Here is a 27649-nt window from a genome sequence, read left to right as displayed (position 1 = left end):
GATGCTAAATAGGAAAAGATTCTTTACAGTTAGAGCAGTCAGACTGTGAAATGCCCTACCCCAAGACGTAGGAATGGCAGACACTATAACAGCTTTTGCAAAAGGGCTGGATGATTTCCACAATACACTTAACATTGTGGGTTATTGTTAATTTAGTGACAAAATGTATAATTGGTGGAGAAAGGTTGAACTGGATGGACCTAGGTCATTTTTCAACCTATGTAACTATGTAATGTAAATTGCTGTTGGGTGGACATTAGTAAGGCAGTGTTTGCATTAAACAGATCAAATGGGGTTTAATGGGATTGTCCACTACTAAGACAATACCTTCTTGATCTATACTTTTGGCCCTGATAAAATTAAAATGCTTATACTCACCTCCCGTGCCAGCGTCACTCCAGTGGTGTCAGCACTCGCGTTACCGGAGCTCTCGTGCGGTTGTTTTGATGCAAAAACCGAGAGCCCAATCAGCACTGGCATTACTGTCCTTGCCTTTGTAAGGTTAAGTAATTAATAGGAAGTGGGCAGCAGCTGCAGAACAAGTCTTCAACCTTCAATTATAATTTACCAAATGCAAAAGGCTCTATTGCGTCCTGTTTTTTATGCAACTGTTTTAGGAGTTACAGAACATGTTGATTTCTGATGTGAAATTTGCTTCCTCATCCCTATTCTGTTTATCTGTCTCTTTACAAATCCTCATTCTCTCCTTGAATAGAACAATTTCAAGGCAACCAGGATTGGTTTAGTTTTAATTTTATATTGTGTGATGCTTTATAAAGATTTTCATTATTTGAATTTTTGGTAAGCTTTTACAACATATTATGGAATGGAGAATACATGTATAGCACAGAGTGCTACCATGGCTGCATTCAATATCATAGACAATGGGATATTTTGGGCTTGTTTTGCTTTTCATCCCATATTTGGAATCCACAATCACAACATTCTAACTTTAATGCCCCAACTCCTCCATCGATTTCTATTAGCAAGATAATATTTAATAAAAGGATGCTTTTACAATATTCCAATTAATTGAAGAAAAAATGCTACATTTTATTGTCTTTGTAAAACAGCCAGAAATGTTAAAATATTGTCTGTTCAGCTTTGTAAAATGTTTCCATGTTTTTAGATGATAAAATACATTTATATGAAGTCTTTTATTGTCTTACAGTATAAGCAGTATAATAAAAACACCTGTGTAAATTAGCTTATTCCACCCAAATAATCTTTGAACAACACCTTTGGGGATCAATTATTCCTTAACATCCATTCAAAATGTCATTTTTATTAATACGCTTTATTGTAAGCAAATCATTCTGGGACAATGAAAGCTATCATTAAACATAAATTAAAAAGTAATTATCAAAATAGAAAATTAGAGCTATTATATTAATATTTATAAACCATACATTAGGTTTGTACCTATGGTTCTAAGCATTCCCTACAATTTTCTGAACCAGATTATTGACATGCGAAAAAATAGATTAAATAAACTTGTTTTCTCTATATTTTGGAGTGCAATCAATATACGGCAATACATAATGTAATGTATTAATAAAAAAAGCAAATATATACATGTGCTCTGGCCCACAGGACAACAGGTGAATCCCCCAGTCAGCCTCTGTATAGCAGTGGGCCCTCCACCCACAGTAGGAGCAGTTGTTCAATGTGTGGAAGGCAAAAAGGATTCAATCAAGTATCAGTACATCTCAGGAGAAAACATGTCTTGGGTGTCATTGAACATTGCACCTGGACAATGATCCTCAGAATATCTCAACTAAGGCTTGGTTACAGGAAAAGTCCTGGGACACTTTGGAGTGGTCATCAGCTGCCTGACTTGAACCACTTTGAAAATCTTAGCTAGTATTAAATAAGGCAGTTGCCATATGCAAACCCAAGAATATTCGTGAACTGGAGGCCAATACCCTTTAAGGTACTGTCAGACTTAGCGATGTACCAGCGATCCCGACCAGCGATATGACACGGTCAGGATCGCTGGTGCATCTCTCAGTGGTCGCTAGTGAGCTGCCACACAGGCAGATCTCACCAGCGACATCGCTGGGGAAGGGGGTCGCTACTTACCTGTCACACTAGGCGATCCTGACGTCCTCTCGCCCGGCTTCACGCTCGTCGCTCGTCTCTCCACAGGAAGCGCCACAGGAAGCTGACGGCGAGAAACGGTCCAGGACGTTCTCGCGCGATCAGCGATAACCAGTGGGGGAGCGGGTCGTAGGTAAGTATCAGACACAGCGATATCGCTAGCAATATCGCTATAACGTCACAAGTTATAGCGATATTGCTAGCGATATCGCTTAGTGTGACAGTACCTTTAGAGTGGGCTAAGATTCCTTAAGAAAGCTGCCTGAAGCCGGTGTCTGGTTATGCTAAAGCAAGTAATTAAAAGCAAATGGTGCTTTACTAAGTATTAGCAATGCTTGTCATGAAGGGTTTGAATTCTCAGGCAGCCATAGTTATTAAAAGTGACATTCTGTGCCGAATTTGGAGAAACCATTTGTATCAGTTGTGTTGAGGCATATGAATAGCTTTTCTGTGAATGGCTGTTGCAAGCTAGAGAAAGTTTGCAAACTTTGCTAAAAAAATCTAGTTTGAAATGTGGTTTGAATAGGCTTAATTACTTTTATATGTATATATATATATGTTTTTTACAATATATATTGTAATGCTTTGTACTCACTTCGGTGCAGCAGGAGGAAAAACAGGAGGCGTGCTTCTTTAAAAGAGTCTGTGTGGGTTTAATTGCTCCATAAACCCCAAAGCAACAACACAAGGTAACCGGCCTCACAGCAGGCAAAAGCAACAGAAAACAGTCCTTAACTTGGCATTGTTCCCTCAGGCCCTGTGAGCAGACAGGCTATGGCAATGTCCAGCCCGGAGGCTCCGTCTTGAGCCATACACACAGGAAGCCTTCTACCTCCCAAGTCACAGACTATGTGCTAAACCACAACCTCCATTATGTAGGCTGAACCACAGCCACAGGTGAGGTATGGTTCACATGGGTGGGTCACATGGTCATGACCTCATTGCAGGTCCTTAAACATAAACAGCCACACAGGCTTTATTAGGTATTCAAACACACACCCCTTGGGTGGGTATGTAGGTGATTGGACCCACCCATCTTTCCAAGTCACCTAGAAGCCTCCCAATGTATAGCAAAAACCCTCAGCAGTAGATCTGCTGAGCAAAACATGCCCAGGCTTCCACCATCACAGGGCCACCCACCTCTGCGATACATACCGCCCATCAATCACATGACCAGTTGCCATGCCACATAATATATATATATATATATATATATATATATATGTACCTGTACATACATTTATGTGTGTGTGTATATATATATATATATATATATATATATATGTCTATGCATTTATTAATTTTAGTGCTAAGAAAAGGATTTAATAAGTATCTGTAGAAAATGTAATACAGTGGGTGACTTAACATATAATAAGTGCAAGTTGAAATGCAAAATTTCTTTGCAATCAGATACCCAGCATAAAGGTATCTATTTTGTGGGTTCTAACATTAGGCATACCCCATTTATGTATTATAAAGTAACAACATAACAGAGGCACATGCAACCATGATTCATGAGAGCGATAATTGCTTCTCAGAACTGGCTGCTAATAGGTTGATGGGCAAAAGAGTCATAAATAATAGGTCGCCCTTCTTCCTTTGTATTGAATAGGCAGCAGGACTTGTGTAAAGAACCTTGATCTTATATTTCATGAGTGTTGATAATTATATGCACCTATTCATAAAATTTGTTTTACAAATGTTTACAGAGAGAAGAAATCCCACTAGTTTTAAAACTCTTATCTTAACTAAGCATTAAGAAGAGCCTGAAGTATTCTTTAATCAAGAGAATGGCAACACCATGATTCAGTAGGTCTGTAAAAAACTGATAAGACATGAACATAGTGAAATGAATAATCCCTATAGCGGAGAATTATAGGATAAAAAATTTGTCTTCTTCAAAATGGAGATGAAGAAAATAGGTCAAATGGAAATGTAACATATTTCCAGAATATATGTAAACCAAGCTTTAGATTGAGGCAGTTTTGGGTGAAATCATTATAGTTTCTAAATTATTACTGCACTTAAGTAGCTGTCCCAGGAGCAAAGTACATTTTAATTAATAGATCATGGAAAGAAAGCTCCACAATTGAATGTTTTAATAAGAACATGTTCCTGTGAAAATAATCTTTTAAATGTGCCCCTGCTATCTACCATCTTATTTGCTGTGTTCAACCATGCAGAGCTGCTCCAGTTCATGGACAGCACATGCCACTGCCAATGCCAGGGGATGAGGTATAAGACCATATTGAGATGACACAGTAGGAGCTTGCAACTGCCTCTTTCTGTGAGGTAGTACATGTCCCTATCTATTTTGTCGCAGGAGCAAGTGTTTCTGCTGTGTCTCCTGCTCTCTGACCTCATCATATATCAAGTCAACAATGTATAAGCACAGATGCAACCAGAATATTTACATCACTGACAACTTAAAATGAGCTCAGAGGGCTGGAGACACGGCGGAAACATTGGCTCCTTTGATAATAAAAGGCAGGAAAGTATGTTACTTCACAGAAAGAAGCAACTGAATACCTCATCTGTCTCATATGCTTCTTCCTCTGGCCAGGAGCTGCGGTAAGCTTGACCATGAACTGGAGCAGCTATGTATGGTCAACCATGGCATAAACAATAGTACATAGCCGGGGCACATTATTAAGATTTTTTTTAACACAACCAGTTGTGGAATTTAATTAGTATTATTCCAAGATCTATTGATTAAAATGCAGTATATTTTTGGACCAATCCCTATTTTAACAAAATAATTAAACACTCACATCAACTAAGTAAAAAAAAGTAACTGCTCCTTAAGTTTCTCAAGAACCTGAACAAAAGAACAAACGCAATTCAGAACCAGAATTAAATAAAAAAAAAATCTATCCATCAAACTTACTGTGTCGATGAAGACTGCTGCAGCAATGTTCTCAAAAAAGTATGCCAGCATCAAAGGAAATTCTAGAAAAAATGAGAATAAAAGATACAGTATGTAATTTATGATCACAAAGCTGCAGAGAGCCATTAACTCTAAAAACGGACCTGCCTAAGTTACTGAAAGAGGACAGTGCATCCAAAATATTGCAAAATATCATAGAAAAATGTCCATAAACGCTATGACTTTGTTCTAAAGGCTGGGTAATGTGATTCACGCAATAGTAGTACATGTGATAGTCAATACTTTGGGGGAAAACAGCCAAACTTTTTTTAGGGTGCAGTTTCACATATGCACTACAGCTGCGATGCTCTTCTCACCATTTGGAAGAATAGAGAGAGATAACAAGTTATACGAAGGTTGCATTGTTATAAATACCAATGATTCTTATCAAGGAGTCACATTTGTAATATGGGTGTTGAAATAACTTTTGCCTTTAAGAGTAGAAATCAGTCAGTTTGACCATATTAGGAGACATCATAGAAAAAGAAATTGTTCTTTCACGACATTAGGGAGTGAGAGACAGAAAAAGGATCAATTTCACTAAGGTTAAAGCCTAGATCCGTAGCTTGGATTTGCTTCACCTAGGGCATTTCACATCTCTCACCATATCTAAACACCTTGAAGTATCTTGTAAGGTGAGTGCACAGTTTGTCTTTATTTTGGATGAATATCCACACCTATGACACAAGACTATGCCTGCAAATTTTTACTTTAAACTAGCATGAACTCTGTCCTGCCTTCACATCAGAAATTGACACGCTGCAGGTTTAGTGGCCCACACTGCAGGTCAATTCCCAAGCAGCAACATATCCATAAGCATGGGAGCATACAGGTAACCAATCACTTGCCACAGCATTTCTTTGTGGACTTTACATGTGGTGCTCCCAGGTAAAAAAGCAGTATTTGTAATCCATGTGAGCGTACCCACAGTGTAAAGATTCCAGACTTTCCTTTTTGCCTGTTTGCCCTGATCCAAGATGGAGTCTCGTATCTCACCCTGTCAAGGAACTTCCTGTCTGTCCTGATTATTTAAGTCCAGGTCGTGGGCTCCTCTCTGCCTGAGTATTTTGTTGCTGTTTGGCTCCAGAGCTCCTGCTGGTGGACTCCCTGCTGCTCGTTACTCGGTGCTCTGCTTTTCCACGTTCTGCTGCCTACAGTCCTCTGTGCGGCTCACTGATGCTGTCTGTGCTTAACTACGGTCTGGACTTCTAGTGTGGAGCTATTCGCCCTTGGAACTGCTGTGGCTAGTAAGGAATCCTGACATCTCCATTTCCCTAGGTCTGTGTTTGTTTGGGCTGCATTGCTGGACTTGTGCGGGACTTTCAGCCCTTAGGCTATGTACCCACATATGCAGAAAAAAACGGACTCCTTCCCAGGAAAAACGCGCTTTTTTTGTGCGTTTTTTGCGTGTTTTTGAATGCGTTTCTTACAGGAGCATCCTCCTGATCATAGAATATAGTTAGAAATGCAGATTTTTCCACAAAATTAATGAGCATGCTGCGTTTTTTACCGCAACGTGTTTTTTTTCACGGAAAAAACACATCAATATACACAAAAATGCGGAATTCATTAAAATGAATGGGAAAATGAAAAATGAAATGAAAATCTAAAAACTCTTCTTTATTGGTGTGACTAGAAAATATTCAGTCGGTAAACTAAAATGCCATGGTAGTAGATAAAACAACTAGCTTCAGGTAAGGTTTCACTACTTGAAGGGCAAGTTGTTTTATTCACTACCATGGCATTTTAATTCACTGACTGAAGTGTTTTCTTTTCACACCAATAAAGAAGAGTTTCTAGATTTTCATGGAGCTGAATTTTTCTTTCTTTGCAGTCATTCACGTGGTGCCGATGCTTCCTTTGCTCCAGATCACCAAACAGTGTATGCAGGTAAGATGGACTTTCTCTTCCTGACTATAATACTTTACTGAATAAAAAGTGGCAACATAAGTTAACATTGTCATTTTGGCTTAAAGGGAATCTGTCACCCATATTTAGTGATATCATGTAAAGATATCACCCAATTGTGCATCCCATAAGGATTCTATTAGGATTTTTTATTCCCCCTGACCCTGCACCTTTGAGGCAAAAATACCTTTTTTATCTTGTTGGGGATGTATGCAAATTGCCGCTGTCCGGTCCAATGGGCGTGGCTTAGTCGCCTTCTTCCCCCCCTCCACGGCTTGCTGATAATGTTGGTTTCTGCGCTTGCGCATTGTAAAGGCCTCCGGCGCCTGCGCAGTATGCTTTGCCCAACTGTGGGCGAAGCATATAATCGGTATTGCGCATGCGCCGGTATTTTCCAGCACGGTCTATGCCCCGGAAATCTTCACATGCAGGACACACTTCCGGGGCATAGACCGCACTGGAAAATACAGGCACATGCACTGTAGCAATTATATGCTTCACCCACAGTTTGGCAAAGCATACTGCGCAGGCGCCGGAGGCCTTTACAGTGCGCAAGCGTGGAAACCAACATTATCTGTGATATTCACAGATGAAGATTACGTGCAGCAAGCCAAGGAGGGGGGGAAAGAAGGCGACTAAGCCATGCCCATCGGACCGGACCGCGGCGATTTGCATACATCCCCAACAAGATAAAAAAGTTATTTATGCCTCAAAGGTGCAGGGTCAAGGGGAATAAAAAATCCTAATAGAATCCTTATGGGACGCTCAATTGAGTGATATCTTTACATGATATCACTAAATATGGGTGACAGATTCCCTTTAAAGGGAACTTGTAAGCAGTTTTGGCCGATATAAGATACGGCCACTGCCTTTCAGGGCTTATCTACAGCATTCTATAATGCTATCGATAATCGATAAGCCCCCGATCCGACCTACAAGAGAAGAAAAATAAGCTTTATTATACTCATCCAGGGGGACGGTCCGGTGCAGTCCAATGGGTGTCACAGGTCCGGGTCCAGCGCCTCCAATCTTCTTGCGATGCTGCCCTCCTGCTTGCTTCATGGCTCCCTGGCAACAGGGCAGATAAGTAAGCATGCGCAGGAGCACGATGCCGGGGAGCCATGACGCAAGCAGGAGGGTGGCATCACAAAAAAATGGGAAGCGCTGGACCCGGACCTGCGATCATTGGACCGGACCCCATCGGACCGCCCCCGGGTGAGTATAATAAAACTTATTTTTCTTATCTTGCAGGTTGGATCGGAGGCTTATTTACAGCATTATAGAATGCTGTAGATAAGCCCTGAAGGGCAATGGCCGTATCTTATATCGGCCAAAATTGCTGACAGGTTCACTTTAAAGGGTTTGTGCGGTCAGAATGTATGAGACTGGAGGGCCCCACACACGGCCGTTACACATTGGAACTGCACTGGACAGCTAGGTTTAATGAATTTACATCAGGCCACCAAAGGTTTTCAACTAATCTATGGGGGTGTTGGGGGTCAGATTTACACTTATCTCATATTGGCGACAATTTGCATGGTCAAAATGTTACAGATCTGTCCTAATATTTAACAAAAAAAAGAATATCTATTTTTTGTACTTGGGGTCGCGTTGTTCATATTCTATTACATATTTCAGATTAAATATTAAATGGTACTTGAACAAGAAATAAATTGCATGCAGACCCAGAATATAGTCATTATTCAGCTCTTGAAAGTTTGCTTTTAACCACAAACATAAACCGAATAATCTGCACCCACAGTGGAAATTCCTAAAATACACAATGAATTCAAATTGTGTTGAAAGTAAGTGAGAAAAAGCAGCATTTTCCTGCATTCCAAACCTCAATACAAATTTATTTTATCATGACACTTTGCATCTTCAATGATGAATTGGGTATTGATTAAGCTGCATTAAAGGAAATCTGTCACTAGATTTTTCTATCTAATCACAGAGCAGAATGATGTAGAGTCAGAGACCCCGATTCCAACAGTTTCACTTACTGGGCTGCTTATTGTAGTTTCAATAAAATCATAGTTTTATAAGAAGGATATTATCTCTAGATGACTAGTTATCTTGTGCCATGTAGTCCTCCTCTTTTTAACCCTATCCCTTCTACTGTCAGCTTTCTGCCAATATACAGAGCTCAGCAGAGTTCTGATAGATATGCAGCAGAAGCAGACCAATAAGTGATGCATCACTGGAATCAAGATCCCAGTCCCTACATCATTCTGCTCTCAGATTAGGTAATAAAAAAAACCTATTGACAGATTCCCTCTAAGGGAACATTTATTCTACCAGGTGGCATTAGGTTTCGATCTAAATCTTTTCCAGCTTACTTGGAGACATCCATTTATATTAATCTAGTAATAGTATATTTTTAAGAAGTGATTTGCAAAACAGGAGTTTGATTGCTTGCATATTCACGACATAACACCTTTTATTTTTATACACACAAATGAAATGCACGCTCTGGTTTTGGAACGTGTGTTATCGCTGCCCCAAGCTCCAGCATCACAGACTATTCCAATTAAGATCGCTGAGTTGCTTGGATTTCATGCATAGAATTGTACTAAGACATAAGTTACATAAAATGTTTTTGTGACTTTTGCATAAGTGATTGTGACTATACATGACAGGCGAAATATGACATACTACCCATCATAAGGATATGAAAAAAATACCTCCTAAATTTAATGTCAGAATTTCTGTATGCCATGTCAATGACTTCTGATATGCTGAATTTGGGCGTATGGATGTCATAGAAGGAGGTAGCCATCTTGGTACTTAGCCTTTATTATTCTGTTACATATTAAAAAAGGATTTCATTATACTGTTAATACTTTTGCACTTTTAATTCCTAGGATGGATTGCAACTCCCATAGAACATTCCATCCTTGGACCGGATGAACATGACATCCACTTAGTTGAGCTATGAGGGGTGCTCAATAATTTATCTACATAAATATGAAAACAACATTTTCTGAGAAAATTGAACTTACTACTTTTCAATGTAATCCCCCCATGACTTCAACGCAATTATTCCACTTCACCTCCAGTGATCAGATACCCTCAGACTAGAAGTAGACTTCTGCCATGTGACTTTAAAGCCCCGTTACACACTGCGATATCGCTAGCAATATCGCTGTAAAGTCACCGATTTTGTGACGTTGCAGCGATATTGCTAGCGATATCGCTGCATGTGATACTTACCTCCGACCGGCTCCCCTGCTGGTTATCGCTGATCGCGCATGAAGGTGCTGGACCATTCCTCGTCGGTCACTTCCTGCGGCGCTTCCTGCTGTGACGACGAGCGACGCGTGGAGTCGGGCGGGAGGACGCAGGATCACCGCGTCTGACAGGTAAGTAGCGATCCCCGTCCCCAGCGATGTCACTGGTGAGATCTGCCTGTGTGGCAGCTCAATAGCGACCACCTAGCGATGCACCAGCGATCCTGACTGCGTCATATCGCTAGTCGGGATCGCTGGTGCATCGCTAGGTGTAACGGTACCCTTACATTGCTACTGAGCTTCTAAAATAATAGAATCCCTCCCCCTACACAAATATCCACATTTTGGAAACGACACTACTTAAGGACCTCATCCAGGCTTGTAGGGAGTATTATGGCAATTCAGGTGCTTCACAGAATTTTCCAACATTGGGCAGAGAAAATGAAAAATTTTTTTTTTTCAACTAAAACAATGTTTTAGCCCAAAATTGGTCATTTTCAAAATGGGTAATAGGGGAAAAAAGAGCAAGTTATTTGTTATGGAATTTGTCCCAAATGTGAACATACCGCATTTGTGACTGAACATTGCTGTCAGGGCACAAAGCAGGGCTCAGAAAAAATGTAATTTGACATTTTTTTAACATACATTTGGATGGAATAATATGAGCGGTTGTAGAGCACTGGTTGTACCAGAACAAAGCCCCCAAAAGTGACTCTATTTTGGAAATGACACCCATCAGTAAATTCATCTTTGGTTCTAGTAACTATGTGTTTTCAGAAATAACATGCAATGGATGTTGCAGAGTGAAATTTGCAATTATGCCAATTTACTGCCCTTTTTTTTTTTGGACTCAGATTGTACTTCTGGAAACATACACCCCATGATTTTGTATCTGTCTGTTACAGCAATGCCATAGTTGTGGAAGTTAATTGCAGTTTGAGCACAGTAAAGGTACCGTTACACTACGCGACGCACCAGCGATCCCGACAATGATACGACCTGGTAAGGAACGCTGGTACGTCGCTAAATAGTCGCTAGTAAGCTGTCAAACAGACAGATCTACTCAATGATGCAGCAACGATCCGGTGATCCATATAATGACCTCGGCGGTCGTTGGTACCTTGTCACACAGCAGCTTTTCTGACGACTCCCGCCTGCGTCCCTGAGTTCTGCGTCGCCGAGTTCGCTCGTCGGCGTCAAACACAAAAATGCATGCTGGCCAGCGGGACACCAGCAATCAAAAAATGGCCCTGGATATTTGAGCATGATCAGCGAGATCGCAGCGGGGGGCCCAGTCGCCGCTACGTGTCACATGTAGCGAGATCGCTGGTGAGGTTGCTGTTGCGTCACAAAATCTGTGACATTTCAGCGATCTCGCTAACGATCTTGCTATGTGAGACGAGGTCTTAAGAGGCTTGAAAGGATTAGGATACATTTGCCATTGGGAGTGCAGATTTATTTTTTTGGAAGTCATGTTGATTTAACAGAACCTTTGTGGAACCAGTAACATGGAAACCTTCTATTTTTAATTTAACAGATGATGGATCTGAGTAACGGCTTGTTTTTTGTGGGAAAATTTTTATTGGAATAATTTTGGGATCCTGTGGTCTTCACTGTGTACTTGCTTCAGGGTTTCCTTCAAAATTCACAAAATTCATGATTCAAAATGGAACACTCAACTGAATCATTTGCTATAATGTGGCAGTTGGAACCACTTTAGACTCCAGGTGGCCTTTGTTGCACCTGTGCACCTTTTACACATTCTGTGCACTCTCTGCATATCCACCCCTCCCTTTTCCCCTCTCCCATGTATAACTCTGAGGCTCTATTGACATTTCTTACCCACACCAAACCATCCAAAACCTCCATGCAGCACTCAAAACGTTCATACAAATCATCCCACCACCTGCTTTTTCTGTTTTTTCTCCTTTTACTAGCTGCAGGTGACATCTCCCCCAACCCTGGGCCTCCCTCCACCAGCATACGTTACTCTCCTCCAGCTGCATATAGAAACCCTGCTAATCTTATTAACATTCAGTGCATGCCTTCTCCTATCGCTTTCCAATGTGCTCTCTGGAATGCACGGTCTGTGTGTAACAAACTGACTTACATTCACGATCTCTTTCTCTCTAATTCCCTTAACCTTCTGGCTATTACAGAAACCTGGATCCAGCATTCAGACACCACCGCTGCTGCCGCTCTCTCGTTTGGTGGGCTGAAATTTTCACATACCACCAGACCTGAGAACAGACAGGGTGGAGGTGTTGGTTTGCTCCTTTCATCACAATGTGCTTTCCAGGTCATCCCCCCGGTTCCCTCACTTACATTTCCTTCCTTCGAAGTCCATGCCGTCAGACTCTTTAAGCCCTTCTCCTTACGAGTGGCGGTTGTTTATCACTCTCCAGGCTCCTCCCACCAGTTTCTAGACCACTTCGCCACCTGGCTTACTCACTTTCTATCCTGTGACATCCCCACCCTCATCATGGGAGACTTCAACATCCCCATCAATGATCCGCTCTCCCAGTCTGCCTCTCATCTTCTTTCTCTAACTTCTTCATTCGGCCTCTCACAGTTTACTAATTCTCCTACACATGAGGATGGGAATACTCTGGACCTGGTTTTCTCCCATCCCGGCTCACTGCACGACTTTACTAACTCACCTCTCCCGCTCTTGGACCACAACCTTCTTTCCTTCTCAGTCAAGAATTGTCTCCTCACCCGGGACACCCCCACTTACCACACTTATCGGAATACACGTACCATTAATACCCAACAGCTTATGGACAATCTCCATACATCTTTAGCCCCCATCTCCACCCTCTCCTGTCCAGACATAGCATTGTCACACTTCAATAATACACTGAAGAATGCCCTAGATGAAGCAGCACCTTCTATACGCAGAAAGACCCGACACAGACAACGGCAGCCCTGGCACACAACGCAAACACGCTTTCTTCAGCGCTGCTCAAGGTGTGCAGAGCGGCAGTGGAGAAAATCTCTCTTAGCAGAAGACTTCACCCACTATAAGTTCATGCTCAAAACCTATAACTCTGCCCTTCATCTGGCCAAACAATCCTACTTCACCACCCTCATCACCTCACTATCCAACAACCCAAGACGACTTTTTGAAACTTTAAACTCCCTCCTGAAACCTAAAGTACAGGCCCCCATCACCAACCTCAGCGGTGAGGATCTGGCCACTTATTTCCTAGAAAAAATCAACCACATCCATCAGGATATCTCAGCCCAATCTCCTCAGTGCCTGGATCCCCTTCCCTGCCGCACCTCAAGCTCACTAGACATCTTTGAGCCTGTTTCAGAAGAAGAAGTTTCCAAGCTCCTCGCTTCTGCTCGGCCTACAACCTGCAACAGTGACCCCATTCCTTCACAGCTCCTGCAGTCTCTCTCACCAGTGGTCACCACTCACCTGACTAAAATATTTAACCTCTCTCTTTCTTCAGGTATATTTCCCTCCTCATTTAAACATGCCATCATAACCCCTTTACTTAAAAAGCCATCCCTGGACCAGAACTGCACTCCTAACTACAGACCTGTCTCTAACCTTTCCTTCATCTCTAAACTCCTGGAACGCTTGGTCCACTCCCGTCTTATCCGCTATCTCTCGGATAACTCTCTTCTCGACCCCTTACAATCTGGTATCCGCTCTTTACACTCTACTGAAACTGCCCTCACTAAAGTCTCTAATGATCTAATAACAGCTAAATCGAAAGGTCATTGCTCCCTGCTGATTCTCCTGGATCTCTCTGCCGCATTTGACACTGTGGATCACCAGCTCCTCCTCACTATGCTCTGCTCTATAGGCCTCAAGGACACAGCCCTCTCCTGGTTCTCCTCCTACCTCTCTGACCGCTCCTTCACTGTATCTTTTTCTGGCTCCTCTTCCTCTCCTCGTCCCTTTACTATCGGGGTCCCGCAGGGCTCAGTCCTAGGTCCCCTCCTCTTCTCTTTATACACTGCCCCTATTGGACAAACAATCAGCAGATTTGGGTTCCAGTACCATCTCTATGCCGATGACACCCAATTATACACTTCTTCCCCTGACATCACCCCTACCCTAATTCAAAATACCAAGGATTGTCTGTCTGCTGTCTCTAGCATCATGTCCTCCCTCTATCTGAAACTAAATCTCTCCAAAACTGAACTTCTTGTGTTTCTCCCCTCTACTAACCTCACTCTACCTAACATCGAAATAACCCTGGAGGGTTCAACCATAACTCCCAAGCAGCATGCCCGCTGTCTTGGGGTCATATTTGACACTGAACTTTCCTTTACTCCCTACATCCGATCACTCAGTCGCTCTTGTCACCTGCATCTTAAAAACATCTCCAGAATCCGACCTTTTCTCACCTTTGAAACTGCTAAGACTCTTACTGTCGCTCTTATTCATTCTCGTCTGGACTACTGCAACTCTCTTCTGATCGGTCTCCCTCTTACCAAACTTTCTCCTCTCCAATCCATCTTGAACGCGGCAGCCAGGGTCATATTTCTGTCCAGCCGCTTCACCGATGCCTCCATCTTGTGCCAGTCATTACACTGGCTACCTATTCGCTACAGGGTCCAGTATAAACTCATCTCTCTCACCCACAAAGCTCTCCACTGTTCTGCACCGCCTTATATCTCCTCTTTCATCTCTATCGCCCTACACATGCCCTCCGTTCTACAAATGACCTAAGAATAACATCCCCTGTAATCCGAACCTCGCACCTCCGTCTCCAAGACTTCTCTCGTGCTGCTCCAGCTCTCTGGAATGCACTTCCCCAGACGATCAGACTGATACTTAGCCCTGACCTATTCAAGCGCGCTTTGAAAACCCATCTCTTCAAACAAGCCTACCACATCAACTACTCAGCAAACTAACTTTGCCCTGTTCCCTCCTTCCAAATATTATTCTGAATCTGCACCCTACTATTCATCTGTCTCCACACCCTCCATGCACACGATAACTGCACTTGATACTTGTCTATTGCACTTAAACATACGGGCTGATGACTGGATCATGCAGCTTTATATGAAAATCCCTATTTATTATAATTACCAGACCTGAATTAACAAGCACTTCTCACCTACTGTGTCTCCCCATTTCCTTGTAGATTGTAAGCTTGCGAGCAGGGACCTCACTCCTAATGTCATTGTTTGAATTGTCTTAACTTGTATTGAATTTATTGTCTGTACATGTCCCCGCTTAATTGTAAAGTGCTGCGGAATATGTTGGCGCTATATAAATAAAAATTATTATTATTACCTGTGTTCCATCTCTTAAGGAACGTACAAAACTGATCAATCACACTTTAGTGAATACAGTAAAAGAGGCCAGATGGAGTACAAAATGACTCTGTTTGCCTCTTATTAATAAGTGGTTCCATTTGGGGTTTCATCCCAATTACATTTTTTACATATTAAGACAGAAACCTTCACATAAGCGATCAGAATCAAGTATTGGGTAAATGTAAACCTAGACTTATTCTTATTTTAGGGAGACACAATGAATAATGTGTAATTTAGGAATCATATTTTTTATCACACATTATTATTATTATTATTATTATTATTATTATTATATTTATTTATAGCACCATTGATTCCATGGTGCTGTAGATAAGAAGGGGTTACATACAAATTACAGATATCACTTACAGTAAGCAAAGTTACAATGACAGACTGATACAGAGGGGAGATGACCCTGCCCTTTTCGGGAGTACATGCAACAGGACGGTGGGGAAGGAGACAGTAGGTTGGTGGGTTGCAGCAGTTCTGGTGTTGGTTGAGGTGATATCTCCGGTAGTGGTGAGGAGGTAGTGTGGTCATTGCAGGCTGTAGGCTTTCTTGAAGAGGTGGGTTTTCAGGTTCCGTCTGAAGGATCCAAATGTGGTTGATAGTCGGACATGTTGGGGAATAAGTGTGGAGGAGAGAAGGAGGTCTTGGAATGACCGAAGATTATGTGAGGGAAGGTATCGGGAGATTAGTTCAGAGACATATGGGGGAGACAGGTTATAGATGGCCTTGTAGGCCAGTATTAGTAATTTGAACTGGATACGCTGAGGGAATGGAAGCCAGTGAAGAGATTTGCAGAGGGGAGAAGCGGAGGAGTATTGAGGAGAGAGATGAATTAGTTGCGCAGCAGAGTTAAGGATGGACTGGAGAGGTGCAAGGGTGTTAGCAGGGAGGCCACAGAAAAGGATGTTGCAGTAGTTGAGGCGGGAGATGATGAGGGCGTGCACAAGCATTTTAGTAGATTGAGGGTTGAGGAAAGAATGGATCCTGGAAATATTTTTGAGCTGGAGGCAACAGGAGGTAGAAAGAGCTTGGATGTGTGGTTTGAAAGAAAGGGCAGAGTCAAGGGTTACTCTGAGGCAGCAGACTTCCGGTACTGGGGAAAGCATGATGTCATTAATTGTGATAGATAGGTCAGGTAAGGAAGATCTGTGAGATGGAGGAAAGATGATGAGTTCAGATTTGTCCACATTGAGCTTGAGGAAGCGAGAGGAGAAGAAGGAGGATATGGCTGATAGACACTCCAGGATTCTGGACAACAGAGAGGTGACGTCTGGACCAGAGAGGTAGATCTGAGTGTCGTCAGCAATAAAGGTGGTACTGGAATCCATGGGACTTTATGAGTTGACCCAGGCCAAGGGTAAAAATTGAGAAGAGTAGGGGTCCTAGAACAGAGCCTTGGGGGACTCCAACAGAGAGAGGGTGGAAAGAGGAGGTAGTGTGGGAATGGGAGACACTGAATATGCGGTTTGAAAGATATGAGGAGATCCAGTATAGGGTGAGGTCTTTGATGCCAAAGGAGAGGATCTGTAGTAGGAGGCAGTGGTCAACTGTGTCGAATGCAGAGGGCAGGAGTATAGAGTATTGTCCGTTTGCTTTGGCTGTAAGTAGGTCGTTAGTAATTTTGGTCAGGGCTGTCTCAGTGGAGTGATGAGGCAGAAACCTGATTGTAGACTGTCAAAGAGCAAGTTAGATGAGAGGAAAGTTCACCATGGATGTGCAGCTCCAGGAGCTTGGAAGCGAATGGGAGCGGTGATATTGGGCGATAGCTGGACAGAGCGGTTGGGTCGAGGGTTGGCTTTTTAAGGATAGGCGTGATTGTTCATGTTTAAAAGCAGAAGGTAAGGTACCGGACGTTAGCGATAGGTTGAAGAGGTGGGTTAGGGATGGGATAAGTGTGGTGGTGAGGTTGGGGAGGTGGAATGGGATGGGGTCAAGTGCACAGGTTGTGAGGTGCGATTCGGAGAAGAGGCAATTATGCTCCCCTTCAGTGATGTTGGAGAGGGAGGTTATGGGGTTTGCGCATTGGTCTGGTATACAAAGGGGTTGTGGTGGTTGAACAATGAAGACTTGCCTTGTTTGGTCGATCTTATTTTTGAAGTGTGTGGCAAAGTCCTCAGCAGAGATGAGGGAGGTTGGAGGGGGCAGTGGTGGGCGGAGGAGGGAGTTAAAAGTTTTGAATAACTTTGGGATTGTAAGATAAGGAAGATACAAGGGTTGTGAAGTAGGCCTGTTTAGCAGAGGTGAGGGCAGATTTGAAAGCGAGTATTGCCTGTTTGAATGCAGTGAAGTCATCTTGTGAATTTGTTTTCTTCCAACGCCGCTCTGCAATCCTGGACATTTGCCGGAGCTTTTTAGTGGTGTTATTGTGCCAGGGTTGTTTGTTGGTAAGTCGCATTCTGCCATGAACGAGAGGGGCGACCATGTCAATAGCTGATGTGAGAGGTATAAGTAATGTCACCATTTCATTTTTGGGTCAGTATGATTACAATGATGTCAGATTTATATATTTTATTTTGTGCTTTGCTACTTTTGTAATCTAAAAACACTTTTTAACAAAGTAAAAATTGTTACTGCACTGCCATTTTTTGAGAGCCAGAACCTTTTTATTGTACAGTTTTTAATAGTACTAATATGGGGTATATGTTTTTTTGACAGCTTTTTTGTTCACATTTTTTTAAGTTGAGAATGAACAATTAATTTCATTTTTTATGCCATTCATTCACCATGCTGTAAAAACGTTTTTAAGTTTTTTTTACTTTGCTTTACATTCTTGCACAATAACTTTTTTTTGAGTGCTACACAATTTGTATGCTATCGTCATTTGGAGTCTCATAGACTTACAATGAGAATATTTAAATAATGACCTCCACTATACACAGCAGACACTGTGTGGTTTGGCTGGTCACAAATGCAGTCACATGGCGCCGGAACGGATCACAGCACCGCTGAGAATAGAGTGTTGACCAGTGAGTACGTTACTGCACTAATTACATGTACCAAAATGATTGCTAACAAAGGGAGAAATAAATATAAAATCACAGGAGTGCTCCTTTAAGTGGGTAAATATTGTATATAGTAAACCTTTGGCAATAATGTGTTACACTTCTGACAGCTACTACAAGTAAATGACCAGCTCTGCAAGTAAATGCTTCAGGACGGCGGACGCAGCCTTCACCGCCTGGGGTGCCGGACTTCAGCCGATCAGACATTGATGACCTATCCTAAGGATAGGTCATCAATGTAAAAGTAGTGGATAACATCTTTAATCTCACACTGTCCAGTCTGCAGGAAAGTGCAAAAAACCATTGGACTTTCTGAGATGCAGGCCTTGTATGTTGGTGTATGTTGGAAACAAAATCAGCATAATTTAATCATTATAATAGGAAAACCATGAGTGGAAAAACACATTTGCTAAACAGACCTACATTTGCAAATTGCAAAAAAAGTGGAAAATATGAGAGTATGGGTCAGAACTGCACTTGTGGTGCAGAATAAAGCATGTGATGCTTCTGGATAGATGGATCATTTTGCAGCTGTATACAAAAGTACAAGCTCAGAAAATAAAGATAAAAACCAGCTACTAGCACAAGATGTGGAAATAAATCTTATGGTTGCAAATACACAGATGACTTCATACATAAATTCATATTCTGACAATGCTTACTGGACGCTGGAGCGCTACTCATGAAGATTGTGGAAACAGATGTTCTCAAGAAAGATGGAGCCCCGTTAGTGGGACTTGCATCTACTATATTTATGGTGGTTTAAACTAGGGACATATCATGAATATATGAGATGGGAACACCCTTATAAATGCGAATTCTATACGCTGTATAAACAAATAAGACTGATTTCCTAGTGAATGATGGGAAAGAATCCGATGTGTTTAGTCTGAAAAACATCCATGGATGTTGGTGTAGTAAGAACTGGACTGGATGTAAGCAGTACAGCAATAAAAATTCAGTCTCATTCTATTCACGTAATTTAACTTTGTTTCTGTGTTTGGAAAGTTGAAGAATATTTATTTAGAGCTTCATATTGATCCAAATATAAATCCAATTGCAATTGTAGAATAGAACACCATGAAGTGTCATACCTTGCTAAAGGTAATCCGTCAGTAGATCAATCATCGTAAGCCATCTATATAGGAACGTAGGTTGTAGAAAGTTGGATAAAATGATACTTTGATATCTGCAATCGGATATCTTACTCCATTGAAATCCATATTTTCTTATATGTAAATGAGCTGTTCAGACACTGTAGACCAGACACTGGTCTGCATAAGACTCTATCTCATGAGCTTATTTTAAATGAAAGGAGGAGACATGTAGATCAGGAGAGCAAACTGTCAGTCATTACATGTCTCATATTCATAGTACATAACAGGTAATTTACATATTAAGAAAAAAATGTGAATTTTTGTGGAATAAGATGTAATTTTATTCAACTTTCTATGACTTGCATGCCCATATCGACTACTTAGGAGGGTTTATCATACAGACAAATTCCTTTTAAAGAAAACTTGTACCATAAAATGGTATCAATGAAAAAACCTGTCTCAATCACAGAATTAAAGAACGGACCAACACAATGTTAGTTAAAGCAGAATTCAGTACAACCTATTTTAGACTGCTGTAATGCAGATTAAATCTGGACCTTTGTTTATTTCAACCCTTTGTTCCCGAGGAATCACTTTTCCAATTTTTATGTAAATGAGCCACAAGTGCAGGGGGTTTTACCATGCAATGAGAGCTCTTTGACCTCTCTCCTGTCTACTGCCATTCTCCAGTTACTGAATAACATGTCACTCTTGTCTGTATGACCTGCCTCTCCAGCAGGAGATCTCTCACAGTTGCCATCTTTCACCTGTTGTTAGGCGTCGGGTTCCGGGCGCTGCACCGCAGGAATCCCGAGCCTTGCCACCTTTAGTCTCCCATTCCTTTCTGGCCGCAGTGGAGTCTGCTCAGCAGACTTCACAATCCCAGAGTTCAGCCCACACCAGCATTGTGGGTTCAGTTGCTACTGCCACCTCTGGTTCAGTTATGGCAATGCAGCCTGGCCAGCGGCAAAAGACTCCAGAGGCTAAGTCCTTCCTTCGGCCCACTGAGCATGCTCATGAGACGATCTGCCATTGGGTATCGAGAGTCACATGCTCAGGTCCTTCTCCTGTTCTGATTGGTCCATCTGGAGCATCAGGAAGGTCCCGGAAGCGCACGGCTATTAAAGGTACGCATGGCCACTAGTATAGACTCTAGTTGCAATATGTGTGGATGATGATGGATGCATGTACCTGGTGAATGACTCATTAAAATTCCCCTCCCTTTGATATTACGTATGTGGTTAGGGAATTAGTTGCAGAGTCAGCGTCAGCCAGTGGCTAGCCATAAGGCCACAAGTGCTTGTCACATCCCAGCACTAGCATCCGATGGTGTCGCCTGCCATAGGCCACCATCGTGCCATGGCAGGCACTGTTGCTTCGCGGCAGCCGGATTCTGTTAGCGACGTTCGCAGCTGCGACGCCACATGCTCGGTAGGTCTAGAGGGACGCTGGTCCTATGTCCTGGGGCCAGAGTCCTGTGACCATATACCGAGTGGTCTTCTCTCCGAGTGCTGTGAGCGTGAACAGGCTCGGCATTTGTGTATTAGCGTTAGTGCGGCTCTGTGTGGTAAGAGTTCGCCCAGCGCACACCAGGTGAGGTTTAACCCACGTGTGTTATACCGCCATATTGTGCGTCCGCCATTACTTAGCAGCAGCATACCAACTCTGCACAGTGGACCCCGGGCGGCGAACGCGCCTACTATTATTTTTGGTTTGGCGGAATGCACCAAATTATGACACCTGTACAGCGCTGCCCCAGGGAATGATGGCTTCTGCCAAGGACAAGAGTGACCTGTCATTCAGTGGATATTGGTGGGCAGGGAAAGAGGGAGAGAGGCTGAAGAGCTGTAAGTGCAGGGCCTATTCCCTCAAGCTTGCAGCTGATTTACATAAAAATTTAAAAACTGATTACTCGAGAATGGAATAGAAGATTGAAAATCTGCATATCAGTGACCTGACCTAGATATATTAGTTGAGGGCACCAAAACCTGCTAACGGGTTCCTGCTTTTTTTCAGAAACGGTGCCACTCCTACTTATGGTCAGACCTTGGTATTACAAGTCAGTCATATTCACTTACAAGAGGTTGAGCAGCAATACAAGATACAGCCCTCTGCTTGTTTCAAGTCTCATACAATTCTTATAACATAATATGGAATGTAGTTAAATACTGAAAAACACTCCAGAAAAATACTTATCTTTTCTTATCTCCAATGTTATTCCCATGTAACCATTTTCAGGCCATTTATTATAGTCTTCATGCCGTGAAAACTAATGTGCTCTACCCAGAATCTCTGAATGTGATCTGCAATGGTTTATCATGAGAACATTACCTTAACAATAGTTCCTTAAGAATTTCTTTATGTAAGCTTAATATAATCTGACCAGTCAGATAACATATGATGGGGAAAAATGATCAATGAAGCAAATCACTGACACAAAATAGCAGCTGAGTAATATTGTGAAATCAGTAAATAAGGACAAGTTAGCTCGAATATACAGAGGTCTATATGTGAGATCAAACCAATTACTGTGAGTGATGTGACAAGATAATAACGTGTGCACCCCTTCATCTTTCTGTATATTAGGTCAAGCATAGCTTTGATAGGAAACATACTGTTCTTTTCTCTGTAAGATCATGAAAGCAAAAAATATATTCTACTCTGTACATCCCGACACCAATACCACTTCATCCACATATTTTCACACTTAGGATCCCCTTATAAATTAGATTACTAGAATACTGTATAAAGCAATGCATTTTTGGCTGATGTGCAAAAAATGTAAATTCTGAAAATTACTGGAGCTAATTCTGTTTAATCTATGTTTATTAACTGAAATCACCTGTTTGAAAAGGTGAATCTGGATGTGGATAAAAGTGAAATAAAGGAGGTAGAGATTAGCAATACAAATAAAATCAAGAAAAAAACATACAAAATGTTCTGATCCGAAAAAGAAACCAGAAGAAAACTAATGTTGTAAAAAAATTACTGTGTGATTTTCTTTAACCCCTGAGTCACAAAGCCAACTTGCAGTTTAATGACCAGGCCATATTTTTAGAATTCTGACCACTGTCACTTCATGAGGTTATAACTCTAGTACGCTTTAACGGATCCCTTTGATACAGAGATTTTTTTGTGACATATTGTACTTCATGTTAGTGGTAAAATTTCTTCGATATGACTTGCGTTCATTTATGAAAAAATGGAAATATGGCGAAAATTTTTTACAATTTTCAAACTTTTAATTTTTATGCCCTTCAATCAGAGATATATCACACAAAATAGTTACTAAATAACATTTCCCACATGTTTACTTTACATCAGCACAATTTTGGAAACAATTTTTTTTGTTAGGAAGTTATAAGGGTTAAAAGTTGACCAGTGATTTCTCATTTTTACAACAACATTTACAAAACCATTTTTTTAGAGACCACATCACATTTGAAGTCACTTTGAGGGGTGTACATGACAGAAAATACCCAAAAGAGACACCATTCTAAAAACTGCACCCCTCAAGGTGCTCAAAACCACATTCAAGAAATTAATTAATCCTTTGTCTGCTTCACAGGAACTGAAGCAATGTGGAAGGAAAAAAATGAACATTTAACTTTTTTCACAAACATTTACTTCAGAACCAGTTTTTTTGACAAATGTAAAAAGAGAAAATGAACCACAAAATTTGTTGTGCAATTTCTCCTGAATGCGCCAATACCCCACATGTGGGGTAAACCACTGTTTGGCCGCACGGCAGAGCTTGGAAGGGAAGGAGCATCGTTTGATTTTTTCAATGCAGAGTTGCCTGGAATTGAGATCGAACACTATTTCATGTTAGGAGAGCCCTTGATGTGCCTAAACAGAGGAAATCCCCCACAAGTCACCCCATTTTGGAAACTAGACCATCCAAGGAACTTATCTAGATGTGTGGTGAGTAGAGATGAGCGACTTTGCCTTTTTTCGGATCAAGTCGGGTTTCATAAAACCCGACTTTCGCAAAAGTCGTGTCGAACGAAATCAGCCGACTTTAGGGAAAAGTCGGAGGCCGACTGAAACATGAAACCCAATGCAAGTCAATGGGGAAGCAAAGTCGGCAGGGAGTGGAAGACAGTAAACACACATACAGTGCCCATTTCAATGCCAAAAACATCAATTCTTATAACTGAAGCTGGTCAATCTTAATTTACTTCCTAATAATAGTTATGCATTGAAAACTGGGGGTTATTTGGCTAAAGTTGTGGGTGGGTTGGGCTGGCTCCAGGTTTTCGTGTGCCCTGGGCCAAAGAGTGTCAGTGCACCCCTTTAACACATACCACAACTCATGATGCTCCGATACGCCACAGAAATATAGGTATAGTACAATGACACATACTTCACTGCCTACATGACATGACTGATCTATTTTAAATTGTACAATAGCTCAAAAACAGGACAGTATATTACTCCATACAGTGTTATGGCCACCACAATGTGTGCCATACAGAATAAAGAGCCCCATATATTTCTCCATACCAAATAATTAGTCACATATAATGTTCCACACAGTATCTGATGAGCTCCACATAATGCTCCATATAATGGGCCCCATTTGTAATGCTCCAGTGTATAATGTGCCCATTAGATGCTGCTTCAGTGTCTGATCTGCCCATTTACAATGCTCCAGTACATGATGGGCCTCATGGATTCATGGATGATGCTCCAGTGTATGATGGGCTCCAATAATGCTCCATATATAGTGGGCCCCATTTGTAATGCTCCAGTGTATAATGTGCCCCTTAGATGCTGCTCAAGTGTCTGATCTGCCCCATTTACATTGCTCCAGTACATGATGGGCCTCATGGATTCATGGATGATGCTCCAGTGTATGATGGGCTCCAATAATGCTCCATATATAGTGGGCCCCATTTGTAATGCTCCAGTGTATAATGTGCCCCTTAGATGCTGCTCCAGTGTTTGATCTGCCCCATTTACAATGCTCCAGTACATGATGGGCCTCATGGATGATGCTCCAGTGTATCATGGGCCCTAATAATGCTCCATATATAATGGGTCCCATTTATAATGCTCCAGTGTATAATGTGCCCCTTAGATGCTGCTCCAGTGTCTGATCTGCCCCATTTAAATTGCTCCAGTACATGATGGGCCGTATTTTTAATTAACCCAGGCATGGTATGTGAAAAGAGCTCCATGGAGTAATCTGAGGTGTGTGCTTCCATATCCTTCATTTTGGTGTGGGTGATGGACACAAGGAATGGGGTTGCTCCTGACCAGAAGCCTGCAGTTCTGTCTCAGTGCTTGCATTTTTTACAACTTCAGAAGAGGAGGCGATAGAGCTGGAGGCTGTTTCAGCAATGTAAGCCACAAACAGTTCCTGATACCCCGGTTTTAAAAGCAGTCTACCTACTCCCAGAAAAGGGAGCCTTACAGGCCTTCCAGAGCTACACCATGACGCTGGCTCAACACCTCCTGCCTTAGCTGCTAGTGTTTTTGGCACTACCAGCAGATGCACCACCACCACCATCAGTACCAGGTGGCCCTCCACGCCCACATCCGCATCCTCTTCCACCATACTTCCTCATGTTTTTGAAAATGGACCCAAAATACCAGCAGATATAAGGTACTGTATCAGAAGCGTACAGCTCTATACAGTGTATGGATAACAGTAAAACTCCGTATATATTTCATGAGGCATACACAGATGCTCACAGGCTCAGTATGGATTACCCAATAAAATAACAAGTTGAAAAAGGGTACAGTATCACCAGATAAAAGGTATATATAGTATAGTGTAAACATTCTGATTCTCCGTATACATTTCAGAATGCAGACACAAAAGCTCTCAGGCCCAGGATGGATTACACAAGAATATGAAAAGCTGTAAATGGGCTATGTAACACAAGCGTACAGCTATATACAGTGTTGGGGTAATCTTAAAGTTCCAAATATATTGCCGGAGTAACAGATAGACGTTTACAGGCTCATTATGGATTACACCAGAATCTAAATAGCTAAAAAGGTTACTATATCAGAAGCGTTCTGCTGTATACAGTGTTGGCCAAATTGAAAATATCGGTATATATTTCCGTAGTCACCCTCAGACGCTCACTCAGTTTGGTTTTGACCATAATAAAAAATGTTGTAAAAAAGGTCCTGGATAACAAGACAGCAAGTATATATTTTGTAGGGTACAATTGAAATCTCCATATAAATAGTCCTATAGTCACTCTCAGACGCTTACACAGTATGGATTTGACCGTAATGCTAAATGTCGAACAAAGGTACTGTATAACAAGATACAAGCTGTATCGAGTATAGTGTAAAAATTTGTTTCTCCGATTCACCGTATATATAGAAGGCGTAACTCACACACACTCACTAACTATGGATGATGTAGGGAAGGTGGACTGACAGACAAACCAGCCCGTAGTGAGAAGCAGAGGTGTAGTGCAGTGTAGGTGTGAACCGCTAAGATAAAGAGAAAGGGTGCAGTGTTTTAGCTTGCCCATTGGAGGGCAGTGGAGAGTGTAGGAGTGGGACTGAATAACTGCCATTGGTCAGGGAAACTGTTAGGTGATGGTGGGTGGAGTTACCAGAACTTGAAGTACAAAAGGCTGAGGGAAGGTTCTGGAAGAGTCAGTCAGCGAAGGGAGCACAGTAAAGAGGAAGTTCTTGTTAGGCGTCGGATTCCTGGCACTGCACAGCGGGAATCCAGAGCCAGACATCCTGCGGTCTCCCATTCTCCGACCGCTCGGACTCCTGCTCAGCAATCTCGGCGAACCAGGCATTCCCCGCAGACTCGTTCTGTGAACCTGGATGTTGCTGCCACCTCTGGTGCAGCAATGATAACGCAACCTGCTTTGCAGGGAACTGCTCTAGAGGCTAAGTCCTCGTGCCGTGCGACTGGGCATGCCCGCAACTTGTCCTCTCAATGGAGAGCAGGGGTCACATGTGAAGGTCCTATGTCGGATCTGATTGGTCCTTCCTATAGTACTGGAAGGTCCCGGAAGCGCATGGCTATAAAAAGCCTGCATGGCGGCTCGGCCATGCGCTAGTGTAGCATATTATGCTGTGTGTGTATGGTGATGGATGCATGGACTGGTGTCTGACTTATTATGAAACCCCTTCCCTCGGATATTACGAATGGTGACAGTATGTTGGGTTAGTCAGCTCCAGATTGTGGCAGGCTACACGCCACTGAGCCTTCCTCACCTACACTAGCGTCCGTCGGTGCCCGGCTCCTCCGGCATCGTCGCTTAGCGGCTTCAGTTACGGCCGCGCTGCAGTAGTAGCAGCTTTTGGTGTTCGCGGCTGCGACGCCACACGCCGGCTGACCTGTGCAGCTAACAGGTTCAGCCTTTACGTCTAGTTCATACTTTGGCGTCTCTGTGACTAAACAGAGTCCGCTCTCAGGCTCTCGGGTGACGTTAACCCGAGCGCTGTATCGCACTTCTAGCGTATCTGCCATTGTCCAGCAGCGGTCTTGTCATCTACCGCACGGTGGACCCCGGGCGGCGAACGCGCCTTCCATTATTTATATCTGGTGCGTTCCGCCGACCCTAACATTACACTAGCGCCAGGGTCTGGCTGGCAATGGCAGACGTGCAGCAGCTGCAGCGCTACATTCGGCAGCTGGAGAGCAGGTTGGCGGCTATTGAGAGCACCAACTCAGCTGCGAATGCTGCGCTAGCTGCTGCTCAGGCAGTCGCTGAGGCTGTCTCACGTGCGCCCACACTTTTGCCCCTGCCGACAATGTCTCGCCTCCCGCTCCCCGATAAGTTTTCGGGTGATAGTGCCTCCTGTAGGGGATTCGTTAGTCAGTGCTCCATCCAGCTGGAGTTGCTGGCTGCACGGTTCCCTACGGAGCGGGCTAAGGTGGGATTTATTGTCTCTCTGTTGTCTGGCCGGGCATTACAGTGGGCCACGCCATTGTGGGAACGTGGTGATCCCGTGGTACAGGGGGCTGCTCAGTTCCTCGCGGCTCTGAAGCAAGTCTTCTTGGGACCACGGGTCACCCACGATACGGCTCTCCAACTGTTATCTTTAACACAAGGGTCACTTTCGGTTAGCCATCATGCTCTCCAGTTTCGGACACTGGCT

The 27649-nt window shown here is 42.6% G+C and overlaps 1 protein-coding gene across 2 annotated transcripts in view; it reads right to left on the bottom strand.

Annotated features, from left to right (window-relative positions):
• The window catches only part of SYT1 (synaptotagmin 1), a 1076321-nt gene that overhangs the window by 993484 nt on the left and 55188 nt on the right, over positions 1–27649 (bottom strand). For both annotated transcript variants that reach the window (XM_073541509.1, XM_073541510.1), the window contains exon 2: positions 4988–5049. The gene's annotated coding sequence lies outside the window, so the exon portion shown is untranslated. The remainder of the gene's footprint in view (positions 1–4987; positions 5050–27649) is intronic.

The sequence above is a fragment of the Dendrobates tinctorius genome, unplaced genomic scaffold (genome assembly GCF_039654945.1).
Source record: "Dendrobates tinctorius isolate UK_male_01 unplaced genomic scaffold, ASM3965494v1 ptg000122l, whole genome shotgun sequence".
Lineage (NCBI taxonomy): Eukaryota > Metazoa > Chordata > Amphibia > Anura > Dendrobatidae > Dendrobates > Dendrobates tinctorius.
This window is presented reverse-complemented; position numbering and strand designations above follow the sequence as displayed.